Source organism: Rhamphochromis longiceps, linkage group LG3 (genome assembly GCF_057381845.1).
Source record: "Rhamphochromis longiceps isolate RC_006_pf linkage group LG3, R_longiceps_female_GT1.1, whole genome shotgun sequence".
Classification (NCBI taxonomy): domain Eukaryota; kingdom Metazoa; phylum Chordata; class Actinopteri; order Cichliformes; family Cichlidae; genus Rhamphochromis; species Rhamphochromis longiceps.
In genome coordinates, this window is record NC_140559.1 from 18,388,426 (window position 1) to 18,402,286 (window position 13,861).

A 13,861-nucleotide genomic window follows, 5' to 3' on the forward strand; every position below is an offset into this window, starting at 1 on the left:
CTGCTCTTCGCTGACACGGGAGCAGCGAGTCCGGCGACCTGGCTGTTTCGTCTTTGCCGAATGCACAGCATTGCAAACAAGAGCAGAAATTAAAGTAAAGAATTGATCTCACCAGGCTAGAATCGATCCGATACCAATGCTGACTTGGTATCGATTAATAACGCGATGAATAATGCAATATTGATTCATTAAATCCTGAATCGATTTCTAAATATAAATGTATTTTGCCAGAAACGCAGGGAGCTCAGAAATATATTTCAATGACCACCAAACAGCTAAAACAATAAATGAGAACAGGTGAACAGATTCCACATAAAGACGTGAACACAAAGCGCGCGCATATGGAAAAAAAATAGTAAAAACATATATGATTTACTCATGAAAGTGGCCACTTTCTCATTACTTTCATTTTTTTTTTTTAGTAAGTATACAAAACATACAAATTTCATTTTATAATTTTTCAAGGGATCTTATATGTGTTTTCACTCTTGTATGCTTTTCATACAAGTTTCATACAAGACAGATAAAAACTTTATAAGATTTATATATATCTTTTCCATATGGGCGGACCCGATGCATCAGTGACATGTCGCCTTTCTCAGCTGACGACATGAACACGGACACGCCGTCGGGGCAGAAAGTCAACATCTCACTGATTCTGAGCTGCAGCTTTTATTCCTCTTCGACCAAAAGAAAGTTTCATTTTTGCTGTTTAATAAATTTTTTTTTAATTATGCCAAATTGAAAAACGCATAGCTTGCTGTTTTTCTGTGTTTTATCCTCAGTTACTTTGAAACAGTTACTGAGTCAAAATTGAATTTAATCAAATCGCTTATAGAAATCAGCGATGATACCCAGCCCTAGTGAGTAGCCTAAGCCCAAAAGAAGTGGATGTAGCTGTGGGTAATGAGAAAAGATGAAAAGGTTGATAACAGATTATATGGAGTAAATACACTGCCCAGGTGTCCCCTCTCCCCACTGCCTGTCAATAAAGAACTTTGTGTTGACAAGATTGTTAGCTAATCATTTACAAATCTATAATATCTGCATGGACAGCGTTAACTGATGAGGTTGAAAAATTCAATACTCAAAAGTTTACTCTTCAGCCACCACGCTTCTACCATCTGCTGTTTTTTGTTGTTTTTTTAAAACTAGTTACAGTCAAAGCTGCGCTATGAATTCTGGGATATGTTGGGCCGCGAATGATACACCTGACTCATCCTTCAAGTCCGGGGAAATGAACTGCGCATTTCCGGCCGCATTTGGAATTGGGACAGCCTTCATCACGTCGCTGTGGTGTAATCAGCCTCCAAATGGGGTCTCAAAATTGTACCAAAAACTGTGTACCTCCCTCCATCCAACCACACACTTCTTTGGGTTTGCTATCAGCCCTGCCTGCCTCAGGGAATCCGGGACTGTGACCAACCACTGCACATGCTCCACTGAGGTATCACTATGAATGACAACATCATCCAGGTAGGAAACAGCATATGCAGTGTGAGCACGCAGCTATCGCTACAGGAAGTGCTGAAAAATGGCCGGGGCTTCAAACAAGCCAAACGGAAGTGTGACGAATTGGTACGAACCACACAGAGTGGATGAGGCCGTTTTTGTCTTTGGACTCTGCAGACAAGGGAATCTGCCAATCAGCTGCGTTTCAAATTGGTGCTCCATGAGAGTCGTGCACACGGGCAGGGGGGAGAACACATCTGCAAAGCGCTGTTGCAATGCAGGAACATATGCTTTATTGGAATGTGTGAGATGTTATTCACAATGCATCTTAAATACACTCTCTAAAAACGTCATGCCCACAGCACGTTTTTGAGAAAAATCAAATATTTTGGTCCTTGAAGATCATTTCAGAGTTTTTAATGAGCTGCAGGAACCCTGTTCTGTGTGAGTGGAGAACAGCCAAGTCTCCTCCTCTGATAAACCTCCACATGTACCACTGAAAACAGTTAAATTAGTTTGAATCTGAAATCATGGCTCAAACTAGTTGTTCTGAGACCATTTCTTCATTTTCACACCAAACTGTTTAATAAGACAAACTTTACACAGAGTTCATCAAATATAACTAACACTTTAATATTATCAGGATTTCATCATACAAACTTCAAATCAACAGGGAAACAGCTGCAGAACATGTGGATCAAAATGAATTCATTAAAAAAAAACATCATGTGGACTTCAAGGATACAGTAAATACACTAAAGTGAAAGCAGGAGCCGAAAATTAGAAGGAATCTGAATTAAGTAAAAGTAGTCACCTGTGATCTTTAAAATGGTCCTGATGTGTGCTGCTGTTTATAACTTTCAACATTTCTTTGCTGCCACTGTGAATATGAATGTGTTCTTTGCCTAATTAAATAAAGGTTACACTGACTCACTGCTTCATCTTCAGGTACAAACTGGTATTACATGGAAGTACAGCCCAAAACCAGTTTATCTTGAGTTTCTTTTTTCTGGACATAAAGTCACAGCAGGTGTTGTTTCAAAGCTGGTGGACAGATTTAGTTCATTTTGGAGGTTTTAAGAGCAACTGCTGTGAAAAGTTTTGGGAGAAAATGATTTAAGAGAAGATTTTACCACAGCAAAAGATTAAATATGAATGTGAATGAAATTTAACTTAGGTAACACATAAAATGAATACAACTGCTAAACACTACTGTGTCCTAAGGGAACAAAGATTAAAATGTAACAGGGATAAAATTTTAGAGAATTAAAATCCCTCAAAGGAAAAATAATAAACTTGATATGCATATCTATACATGCAGCTTCCTAAATGTAACATTCAGAATTATTCACTGCAGCTCCAGAAATCAGAGCTACCTCATCAGATCCAAGTGTGGCATCAGCTGACACTCTTTACAGGAGATTCCATCTGAACTCTGTGGAGCCTGATCTCAAGGTTTTAAGTCTGACCCTGAAACCAGAAGAGGATCTTTCTCTCTCTTCAGATTCATTGTGATCCAGTGATTTCAGTCCTGCATGATCAGGCTGATGTTTGCACAGAGCAGATAATGAAGTGAATGTTTTTGCACGTTGGTAACAGTGAAACAGTTTATTTACAGCGTGGGATCGTTTGTGTTCGGAGTATGAACTGAGATTCCTGAAGCTCTTGTCACACTGGTCACAGCTGAAGTTCACTTCCATGTGTGTACGTTCATGTTTGTTATGTTTGTTTGGTGTTTTTTCAGCTGATGAGGATATTTAAAAGACTTTCCACACAAGTTACATCTGTACGCTTTAACTCCACTGTGGATGAGTTGGTGAGTTTTTAAGTTTCCAGCCTGGGTAAAAGACTTTCCACACAAGTCACAGCTGTAAGGTTTAACTCCACTGTGGATGAGTTGGTGTCTTTTTAAGACTCCAGCCTGGGTAAAAGACTTTCCACACTAGTCACAGGTGTAAATTTTAACTCCACTGTGGATGATTTGGTGTCTTTTTAAGACTCCAGCCTGGGTAAAAGACTTTCCACACTAGTCACAGGTGTAAATTTTAACTCCACTGTGGATGACTTGGTGTGTTTTTAGGCTTTTAGCCCAGGTAAAAGACTTTCCACACAAGTCACAACTGTTCGCTTTAACTCCACTGTGGATGAGTTGGTGTGTTTTTAGGCTTTTAGCCAGGGTAAAATCCTTCCCACACTCATCACAGGTGTAGGTTTTCTCTCCCTTTCTTCTGTGAGGTTTGTCGGCCTCCTGAGAGCGCTGACTTCTTGCTCCATGTTGGTCCTGCAGTGACAGAGATACAAACAGAGGCAGTGAGTGAAATGCAGTCGTGGAACAAACTGAAACTCCCTCCATTGGTGGAATTTAATGTGAGAACAAACACATTGTTGGTGTGTTTCCACCACCTTCTGGTGATAGTATCACATTACAATGATGTGCTACAATGAGAGTTGTAATGAAAATGACATTATTGAAGAAATATTGATCAGCAGAGAAACTCTTTTACTTCAGAAAAAAATCAGAGTTCAACTGATGATATTGTTGTTTCAATGTGTGTAGAGAAAATATGATCTTTGTATTTTCTTGTAACTTCTGTGGTTTTTGGTTGTGAATGTAGATTCTGTATATATGGAGGAGCCCAGGATGGAAAAGATAAAGCTGCTGTTAACAGGTTTTTAAAAACCAACCAGCTGTGCACGCAGTTTCAATAACAGTGTAACTGTGATGTTTTTCTTACCTTTTGTGTTGAAGTCATTGTTTCCTCTGTAGTGGCTGAGCTGAGTCCAAATGGCTGAAATTTATCCTCTGCTGCACCACCAGATTCTTCTCCTCCTGTTACTCAGCTGGGACACAAAAAGTATATATATATGTATTTTATCCCTGACAAAAAGAAGCAGAGCAAATAAACATGACCAAACTCCTCAGTGACAACAATACCCATGAAGCTTCAAGGTGAAACCCCAGAAGCAACTACAAAAAGAAAGTCATCAGTTGCCTACAAGAACTTGAAAGGGAAAAAACCCTGACCCCCCTGCACATCACCGCCTTTACCCAGGGGATGCTACACCCTGTATATATGGACTTCCATAGATCCACAAAGACGGAGTTCCGATCAGTCTCAATGGTAGCAGTATAAACTCAGCCACCTACAAGATTTCAAGCACCTCATTACCATCCTAGGGGAGCTAGGATGGTAATGAGGTTTTTAAAAAACATTTCGAAACTCACTTTGTTAATGTGGAATTCTAAAATTATTTTACAAATGGAGCACGCCCTCCACCTCTACCATTGGTCTGGGGAGAGTTGAAAAATGAACAATCGGGGGAAGGAGTTCCGAGAAAGAAGAAAACTCACCGCATCCAAGCCAAGTTTCCATCAGGAATATAAAATCCAGTCCCGACGAGATATAAAAGTCATTTAGGATGAAAGTCTGCCGATCAGCTGATCACTGATCAGTTTCATGATTGAAGTAGCAACAGGAGAGGGAGGGGGGAGAAGTCGCTCCATATATCGGTTGTTAAGCTTAGTGTGGGAATGCTTTCTTGCTTTCTCCGGGACAGCTTTCTCTGAGATGAAATGCTAGTTTTGCAGCGAGCCTCCAAATGCTCCACCAGACCACCGACAGCTCTCTTACGCCACAGCTGCTCTATCACTTGACGCATGCTGCGCCGATGTGCTATGGTTATGAGCTGGGTTACGCTATGTCACAAGGTTTTGTGAAGTGCTTTTGTGATATTTAAAGGATCGGATTAAATTTTGTATTTCTTTTCAATAACCGATCAAGTAATTTAGGTGAGTATCGGACCAATACGTAATATCGGATCTGTCCATCTCAAATCTCAACTGCAGGGGCAGAATAATCCCCTAGTCTGTGGAAAAACATATCTCAGGGCAGTCTACCCCTGAGATTGAAGCAAGAAGAGGAGAAAGAACGCAGAGAATCACCCAACACGGAAGACACTGAGTGTTAAATTACAACAGAGGTTCTAATTTTAGTACAGAGAGAAGAAGGAGACACAGCTGAAGATGGTTTTGTGGGAGAGCAAAACACACTTTGTCATGGTCCTGGGTCATTTTGACCCAGCGTTTTGTGTTTCCTTGAAGTTCATTTTTGTGCCTTGTGTTTATTCTGATTTTGTACTAGTTTAGGGTTGAACCTAAAGTTTGGTGTATATTCAGCCCTACCGGTGTCTGTCCTTGGTGCTCTGTTCATGTCCACGTGTTGTGTTGTAAATCAGTCTGTGTGTTTCCTGCTTTAATCAATCAATCAATCAATCTTTATTTATAAAGCACTTTTCATACAAAAAAAAATGTAGCACAAAGTGCTTTACATAGTTAAAAGCAGCCCACCCTCCAACTCACTCCCCACACTCTCATTAACATAAATGATGTGAATACACACATATCCCCCCCCCCCACACACACACACACACACACACACACACACGCACACTTAAAGAGTAAAAATTGGGCTGGGCTCGCATGAGCCAAGTGAGGAAACACTATAACAGGGAGCCGTCTGCACCGGGAGCCGGTCACAGACCGCAGCCTCCAGGCTGGGCACACAGCAGGAGGGAGGCCAAGGAGCCCCCCAGCCAGGCTGAGAGGACCCCCAGAAACCCAGCAGCCACAGTCGATCACAGCCCCGGTGCAGAGAGCGCCCTCTGAGGAAACACTGGAGATATGACACAATAGGATATATACAGGGTAAAATGATAAAATAAATAAGAACAGGATACAATATAAATATAAATATAAATATAAATATAAATAGAGTAAGAAGATTAAAAAATGAATAAGAATAAAATCAATAAATATTAGGTAAAGTCTAAATTAATAATAGAATAACAGGATAGAATAAATAAGCATAAAATAAATAAACGTTAAGTAAAAGCTAAATTAAAAAGGTGGGTCTTGAGCCTGTTCTTAAAAACATGTACGTTCTCTGCGGCCCTGAGCTCCTTCGGCAGGCTGTTCCACAGACGAGGACCATACCACTGAAAAGCTGCCTCTCCGTGAGTATGTGTCCTGACTTTAGGGACAATCAAAAGGCCAGTACCAGAGGACCTCAGGGTCTGCGAGGGTTCGTATGGTAAAAGCAGATCTGAGAGATAAGAAGGCCCAAGACCATTAAGACATTTAAAAACCAATAAAAGAACTTTAAAATCGATCCTGAAACACACGGGGAGCCAGTGCAGCGATTCTAAAACCAGTGTAATGTGGGCCCGCCCTCTGGTCTTCGTCAGAACACGAGCTGCAGAGTTTTGCAAAAGTTGTAAAGTTGAAATATTCTTCTTAGGAAGACCAGAGAGCAGGGCATTATAGTAATCAATGCGACTGGTAATAAAAGCATGCATCAGCATCTCCGTGTTGGCCCGAGAGAGAATAGGGCGGACTCTGGCTATATTTTTTAGATGATAAAATCCAATTTTGGTTACATGTTTAACATGTGGGATAAAACCAAGCTCAGAGTCAAAAATAACACCCAGGTTTTTTACTTGTAGTGAAGGACATAGTGAAAATGCCTCTAATTTAGACAAGAGTTTCTCTCTCTGAGCCTCAGGACCGACGATTAAAACTTCAGTCTTGTCCTGGTTAAGTTGTAAAAAGTTTTCTGCCATCCAAGATTGTATATCTAAGATACAGTTAAAAAGGGCATCCATTGGTCTGGTGTCATCAGGAGACACGGAGATGTACAGCTGCGTGTCATCAGCGTAACTGTGAAAGTTCACTCCATGCCTCCTGATGACACCGCCGAGAGGGAGCATATACAAATTAAAAAGTACAGGGCCTAAAACTGACCCTTGAGGCACACCACATGTCATTCTATGGATCTTAGAGGAGCATGTATCCATACTCACCATAAAAGTTCTGTCAGAGAGATAGGAAGTGAACCAGTTATGTACAGCACCAGAGAGGCCCACCATGAGTTTCAGTCTGTTTAAAAGAATAGCGTGGTCTACTGTATCAAAGGCTGCGCTTAGATCCAGTAGCACCAGGACTGAGAGCTTTTGGGCGTCCCAGTTACATCTAAGATCATTTAAAACCTTTAGGAGAGCAGTCTCTGTGCTGTGGTTCACCCTAAATCCAGACTGGAATATCTCCAGGATCTGTCTATCATTGAGAAAAACAGTAATCTGAGTAAAAACAAGTTTTTCTAAGATTTTACTTAAAAATGGTAAGTTGGATACAGGTCTGTAGTTATTAAAATCATTACAATCCAAATTGCTCTTCTTCAGAAGGGGTCTCACCACCGCCGTTTTAAAGGCAGCAGGGAAGACACCCAACTGAAGAGAGCAATTCATTATGTATAAAAGCTCAGCCTCAAAAAATCCATAAAGTGTTTTAAAGAGTGAAGAAGGGATTGGATCTAAAAGACATGTGGTGGGTCTCACTGTGGAGAAAACTTTCTTAAGGTTCTCAGCATTAACCAGGACAAAGCTGTCCAGTGTCTCCTCAGGTACAATCGAGCCCTCAGATGTGTTTACAAACATATCGCGATTAGATAAAATATCAGATCTGATGGCGCTGAAGGCTCGTGTTCTGGATTTCCTGTTCTATTCTGACGGTCTGTGTCTGTTGTCATTGTGTTCAGCTTGTGTCCTCCAGTCATCATGTGTAATCAGATCAGCTGTTCTTCCCTCCTGTGTGCGATTACCCGATTACCTTGTGTATGTGTGTATGTGTGTGTGTATATATAGTGGGTGTCGGTCTGTGTTCGTTGTCGGCTCATCTGCATTTCATCCGTGTATCTCTGCGTTTTTGGTATCCTCCGTCAGTCTGCGTCTCTCTGCCTTTCACCCCGTGTCCTGAGGATTTCTAGTTGCTCTTTAGTTTTCCCAGTTTAGGTTTCCGTTAGTATGTCTCATGATTCGTTGTCTGTTCCTGCCACTGTCACCTGTAAATAAACTTTCACTCATATCATCAGTCGGCTGTCTGCATTTTGGGTCCTCCTTTTCCTCCACACCACACGGCTCAACCCGCCAACCGTGACACACTTAGCCAGATTAGTGTGTTTAGTATGGGACTGACACTGTAGACCATATTTTAATGGAATAGACGTGGACTACATTGAAGTGGAAACACCAGCTGAATAGTGTGAGTGTAGCCTGAGGCTATGTCCACACTAATGCGTTTTTGTTTGAAAATGTATTGTTTTCTCTCCATTTTGGCATCTGGTCCACACTGAGACGGCGTTTACGCTGGTGGAAAGCGCAGTGGTTTCAAAACGCTCTTGAAAACAAATACATCTGAAAACGGTGGATTTGCGTTGCAGAGTGGAAACGTTCTAAAACGATGACGCATGTTAACCTTATGATGCAGTCATGTGACCAATTAAACTAAGATAGCAGAGGGCATTATACAGCAGTTGTTTTGTTTGCTCTCAATTTTGACAGTCCTATTAAAGATTCATATCAGTCTTTACATGCTCCAGATTTCTTGAAATTATTTAACTCTGAATCACTTTTGCAACTTTTTACTTTTGTGTTACTCACAGCAACAAGTCCACCTCACTGTTAGTCCATTTAAAAAACTGTGCTTTTCCTCAACATTTTGCTGCCACGTTTCAAAGAGCCGGTGTTCTGGGAATCCAGACATACCATCTGGGAGACCTGACATACCATCCTACCCGTTGTTTCAGCACATGCGCCAAACCATCCTACCTTTGTTAATCTGAGCTACAAGCATACTTTAACAGCTAAAATTCGGTGGCGAACCATCCTACCTTTGTCAATAACAGCTAGAAACATACTCTGATGGGTAAAATTAAGTGCCAAACCATGATACCTTTGTGAATGTTACCTACAAGCATACTTTAACGGGTAAAATTAAGTGGCAAACTGTCCTGGCTTTTTGAATATGAGCTACAATCATACTCTGATGGGCAAAGTTAAGTGGCAAAGTGTCATAACTACTTAAATTTGTGCTGGGATTACTCTGTGACAGCAGAAATGTGCATAAACTACTTACGGTAGGAAGTTTTGCCAAAGTAGGATTGTTTGTCAGAACACCAGAAAGTAAATAAGCAGCAGACAGAAATGAGGCAGGTCAAATCTTCTTGCGTTTCACACATGCGCAGTACTGGCACGTAGGAGTGGGTGATATAAACGATATACGATAGAAACTATATAAATTTGCTAACATAGCTGTGTCTGTTGCCATCACGTAGCACAACATTATGTACCAGGTAGTCCAACTTCAGTAACCCTGCAAACGCCACTGCTGTTTAGTTTTCTGTCTTCATTTATGTTGGAAGTGGTAGCAGAGCTGTACGTTTTAATTAGTTTCAAAAATCTCTCAGTCAGAACATGGTATGAAATGTTTAGGTGGAAACTAGCGAGCTAACTTCCTGTTAACTTCTAACTCTGTTAAATTTAATAAATTCTGTTTTCATGGATGTAAAACTTAATTGTTACACCCGATAAAGCAGCAATGCTGATGATTTAATTAAAGACGAAAGAATTTAGACCGTTTTTAACTCTTAGTGTTCTTTTGACTTTGGGACCTGAAGCGGACGGAGTTTTGGACCCAGATTACTCCGCGAAGCTCCTCACTATGGCAGCCGTAATGCTCTGACAATCCATCAAGCAGTGCGGCTTACCAAAGTTGTACTAAAACATTTTTTAACAGATTTCTGCAGCCCAAATCGGTTCGAGGTCAGTAAGCAAAACCAGAATTCACACATAAGGCACACTCTCAATTTTTGAGAAAATTAAAGGATTTTAAGTGTGCCTTATAGTGTGGAAAATACGTTATACAGAAGAAAAGAATATATCGTGATATATATCGTTAATGCACATGCTTCAAATGATATCGCGATATGAATTTTAGGCCATATCGCCCAGCCCTACTGGCAAATAAGGATTTTTGGCCATTTCAATGTGGACGCGCAACGCTGTGAAAACAACTGAAAATGCTAGTGTGGACACGAAATGTTTTCAGAAGAGAACGCCGTTTTCCAATCTATCCGAGCTAGTGTGGACGCAGCCTCACTCAATAAACTATGAACAGATACCGAGGAGAGCAGCAGAAGACCTCATCCAGGAGCTGTTGGAGTACGATTCTTTTTGATGGTAGCAATCAGGCGGAGACTTTTACTGCATTTAACCTTCAGTTACTCTTTATATAGTTAGGTAGGACTCAGACCATGTTTCTTTTTAGCAGAAAAACATCACACCCAGGTAACCTGCAGTGTTGAAAACGTCTTTTCCGACGATGTTTGCTACTCTACAATCTGTCCTACTCTGTAGTAAAATCAGCCACATCTGACCGTCCTGTTGCTCCCATTGAAATGTTGTAGAGCCATTTTTGGGAGCATTTCAAGTTGCTATACATCAATACAACCACTACAGCCTAAATTTTAATAATATGCTTGCATTAAGAGCATAGCAATTACATAAATTGCAAAAAAGTGCAATAAACTACAAAGAAATTGAAAATCGTATTTGATTTTTTAAGATATATTTCTAGTTAGAGAAATTTAAGAGGCTTATCCCTCAAAATTGAAAATACAAAAAAGTTGCACAAAATAGTTTCCCACCACGGGAAATTTTTTTTAAGTGTCTTCATAGTTTTATTTTTGAAATACACCAATTTCTATACACTGCAGGAAAAACGAAAATAAATATTATAATGCAAATTTGCAAAAAAGCAGCATATGCATCAAAATAAACTATTTCCAGCAGTGCAATATGAGTCCTAAGCATCCCAGAAACGACACAGAAAGCCATAAAGTCAAAGATAACTTTTAAAAACACCAGCATAAGCTCATGAGGCCTTGATGGTAAAAAACTACATTTCCGCAAAATGACATCACTTCCGGTTTCAGGCAGGTCATGCGATAGTTCGTGCTGATGGACGTAGGAAGTGTTACGAACAGCTGATCGGATCGGCAAAGCGTGTTTCTGGAATATTATGTTTTTGTTGCTGCAAGTGCTTTTTATGCAGTTTTTGCAAAGCTATATGTGAAAGGAAACTGTGACCTAGGACAAGCTGATGGCATAAGATGTAAGTACAACTCCTCCGGTTTCATATGCAAAAAAAATTATTGCGCTAGCTTACGTGGTTGCAGAGCTACCGGGATTTAAAAATAGTTACGCAAAACAGAGCGCGCCCGCTCCGACCGGCTCTAAAGGGTTAAACTCTCTTAAATTAACTTCCAATAAAAAAGGTTTATCATTGATAGAAATTCATTCAGAAATGTTTAACGAATGAGCTGTCACAACTTTCAAGTACAAAGTTGTTATGAAGTCTGTCACATTCCCCCCCTTTTTTTTCTTTTGTTATCCTTTATTTATTTATCCTTCTTATTTCATTGTACTGTATATTGTTACTCTTATTTGCCTTGTATGTCTACTGTACAAACTGAACTGGAATGAGTGACTGTTCGCTTTATAATATCAATAAAGTTTGGGGAAAAAAAAACAACCTCTTCGGCCGCTCCCTTCTGCCGTATTTTGCGGCAAAATTATCCACACCCACCGCCGCGCTATGAATTGTGGGATATATGGGACCACGAAGCGTGCACCGGACCACGCTTGATATTTGGGGAAATCGACGGCGCATTTGGAGTATTGTCCCAATTTGAAGTACACTTCGAATTGGGACAGCCGTCGTCGCGTGGCGGTGAGGTAATGGTACTTAAAATGCGTACTTCAAGGGTGCAGACCCTGAATTGGGACACAGCCTCTATCCAATTGTTCAGTCTGACGTCACTAGCAGTGTCTGGACCTAAACTCCGCTGCAGGTCCATATATCAAACGATTACTATGGCATTACTGAGAGTTGAAAAACTGTCTAAAGTCTTTCATCTTTAATAAAATGATCAGCGTTCTGCTCTACCAGGTGTAACAATTGAGTTTAACATCCAGGCATCTATGAAAACGGAATTTATGACATTTAACGGAGTTAGAAGTTAGCAGGGAGTAAGCTCGCTAGCTTCTATCTAAATACAATATAGCATGTCCTGACTGCGGGGTTTTGGAAACAAATTCAAACTTACAGCTCTGTTATCACTTCCAACATAAATGAAGACGGGAAACTAAACAGCAGTGACGTTTGTAGGGTTACTGAAGTTTGGCTAGCTGGTATATAATGATGTGCTACGTGACCGCTAGCGACACAGCTATGTTAGCATAATATAAACAAGCTAACTTTTTTTTCCACTCAATAAAAGTTAACGTGAGTGTTCTCGGTGGTCATGAACAAATGTAATCGCATGGCAGGATGCTGTAAAGGGACCAAACTTCAGCCAGGAGAACAACTGAGATAATCCATCCACAATACGAGGTTAGTCCTTCATATACTGCTGCATGGGATGGGCTGTAGCTACATCCTAAGGTTTTAAAAACTGAGCTTAAATAAATGATTAGCGGTAATGAAAGCCGAGGGAGGTCAACAGTGATCACTGACTGTTTTAGGAGCTTTTTGAGATCAAATAGAAGAAAATACAAAACATTAAACAGGTTAACAACACAAAAGCCATATTAAACGCAGACTACTTTAGGCCCGGAAGTAGGATTCGTCGCGTCATCACTGAACAACCGGATTATTCACCATGGGTTGCCCTCCCCCAGGCTTGTACCTGTGGCTTCCTGTCCTGGGGGTGGGGGTTGACTGTTCTTGGTGGGGGTTGGTTGTTCTCCTGCCCTGCAGCCCATCCTTTTGTTCATATTCCAAGACTAATTTTCTATATGTATTCTTACCCCCTAGCAACCGCCATTTCATAATGTTCCAAGCAATTACAAACTCTACAGTCTGTCTAACTCCAGTGTATATCAAGCAATCTATTATTCTGAACAGAGCTAAACTCAACATAAACTGAACCCACATTAAAGTTAGCTCGGTGCTTACCTTTAGATGAGCCCACAAAAAGCCGAGAGAAACTCCGTGATGAAGGTGGAAGTCTTTCCAAACACAGGAAACAGATCAGGGAGCAGAGACCCACGTGGTTCACGCTGATCTAAACTGCAATCCAGGAGACAAGGGTGTGCAGATCGATGCAGGTATCGATCCAAACGTTGATAGTGGTATATGTTCCTGTAAGTTCACTACTTTACTCACGTTTCATGAAAAAGCAGCTCTCTCTGCTGGACTCCACTCCTGCACAGACACTTTGCTCCGCCCCCTTTTCCCGGCTCTGCTGTGATTTGTGGCTGTGCGGTCACATGACTCAGTGTCACAAGGTAACCACGTGGAGTGTTATTTCAAAATTAGCGCCAATCTCCTTTCTAGTGATGGTAAATTTGATTCTTTTTACTGAATCGAGTTTGAATGAGTCACTCACCAAAGCGAAACGAATTTTTGAGTCATTTGATTCACTGAGTCAGTTGACCAGAGAGTGCAAAAATGTACATTTTCACTCAAACTTAATTTGTTTCTCTTTTCATGTAAATCCTACTGCTAAGATGA

General features: G+C 40.7%; 1 long non-coding RNA gene across 1 annotated transcript; it reads right to left on the reverse strand.

The window, feature by feature from the left end:
* Nucleotides 1–2,060: 2,060 nt before the first annotated feature.
* Nucleotides 2,061–13,576, reverse strand: LOC146673259 (uncharacterized). The gene is made up of 3 exons (XR_014910480.1): nt 13,304–13,576; nt 4,188–4,293; nt 2,061–3,733 (listed from the first exon to the last, which is right to left on the reverse strand). It is a non-coding gene; the product is annotated as an uncharacterized LOC146673259 (long non-coding RNA).
* Between the last annotated feature and the right edge of the window lie 285 nt (nt 13,577–13,861).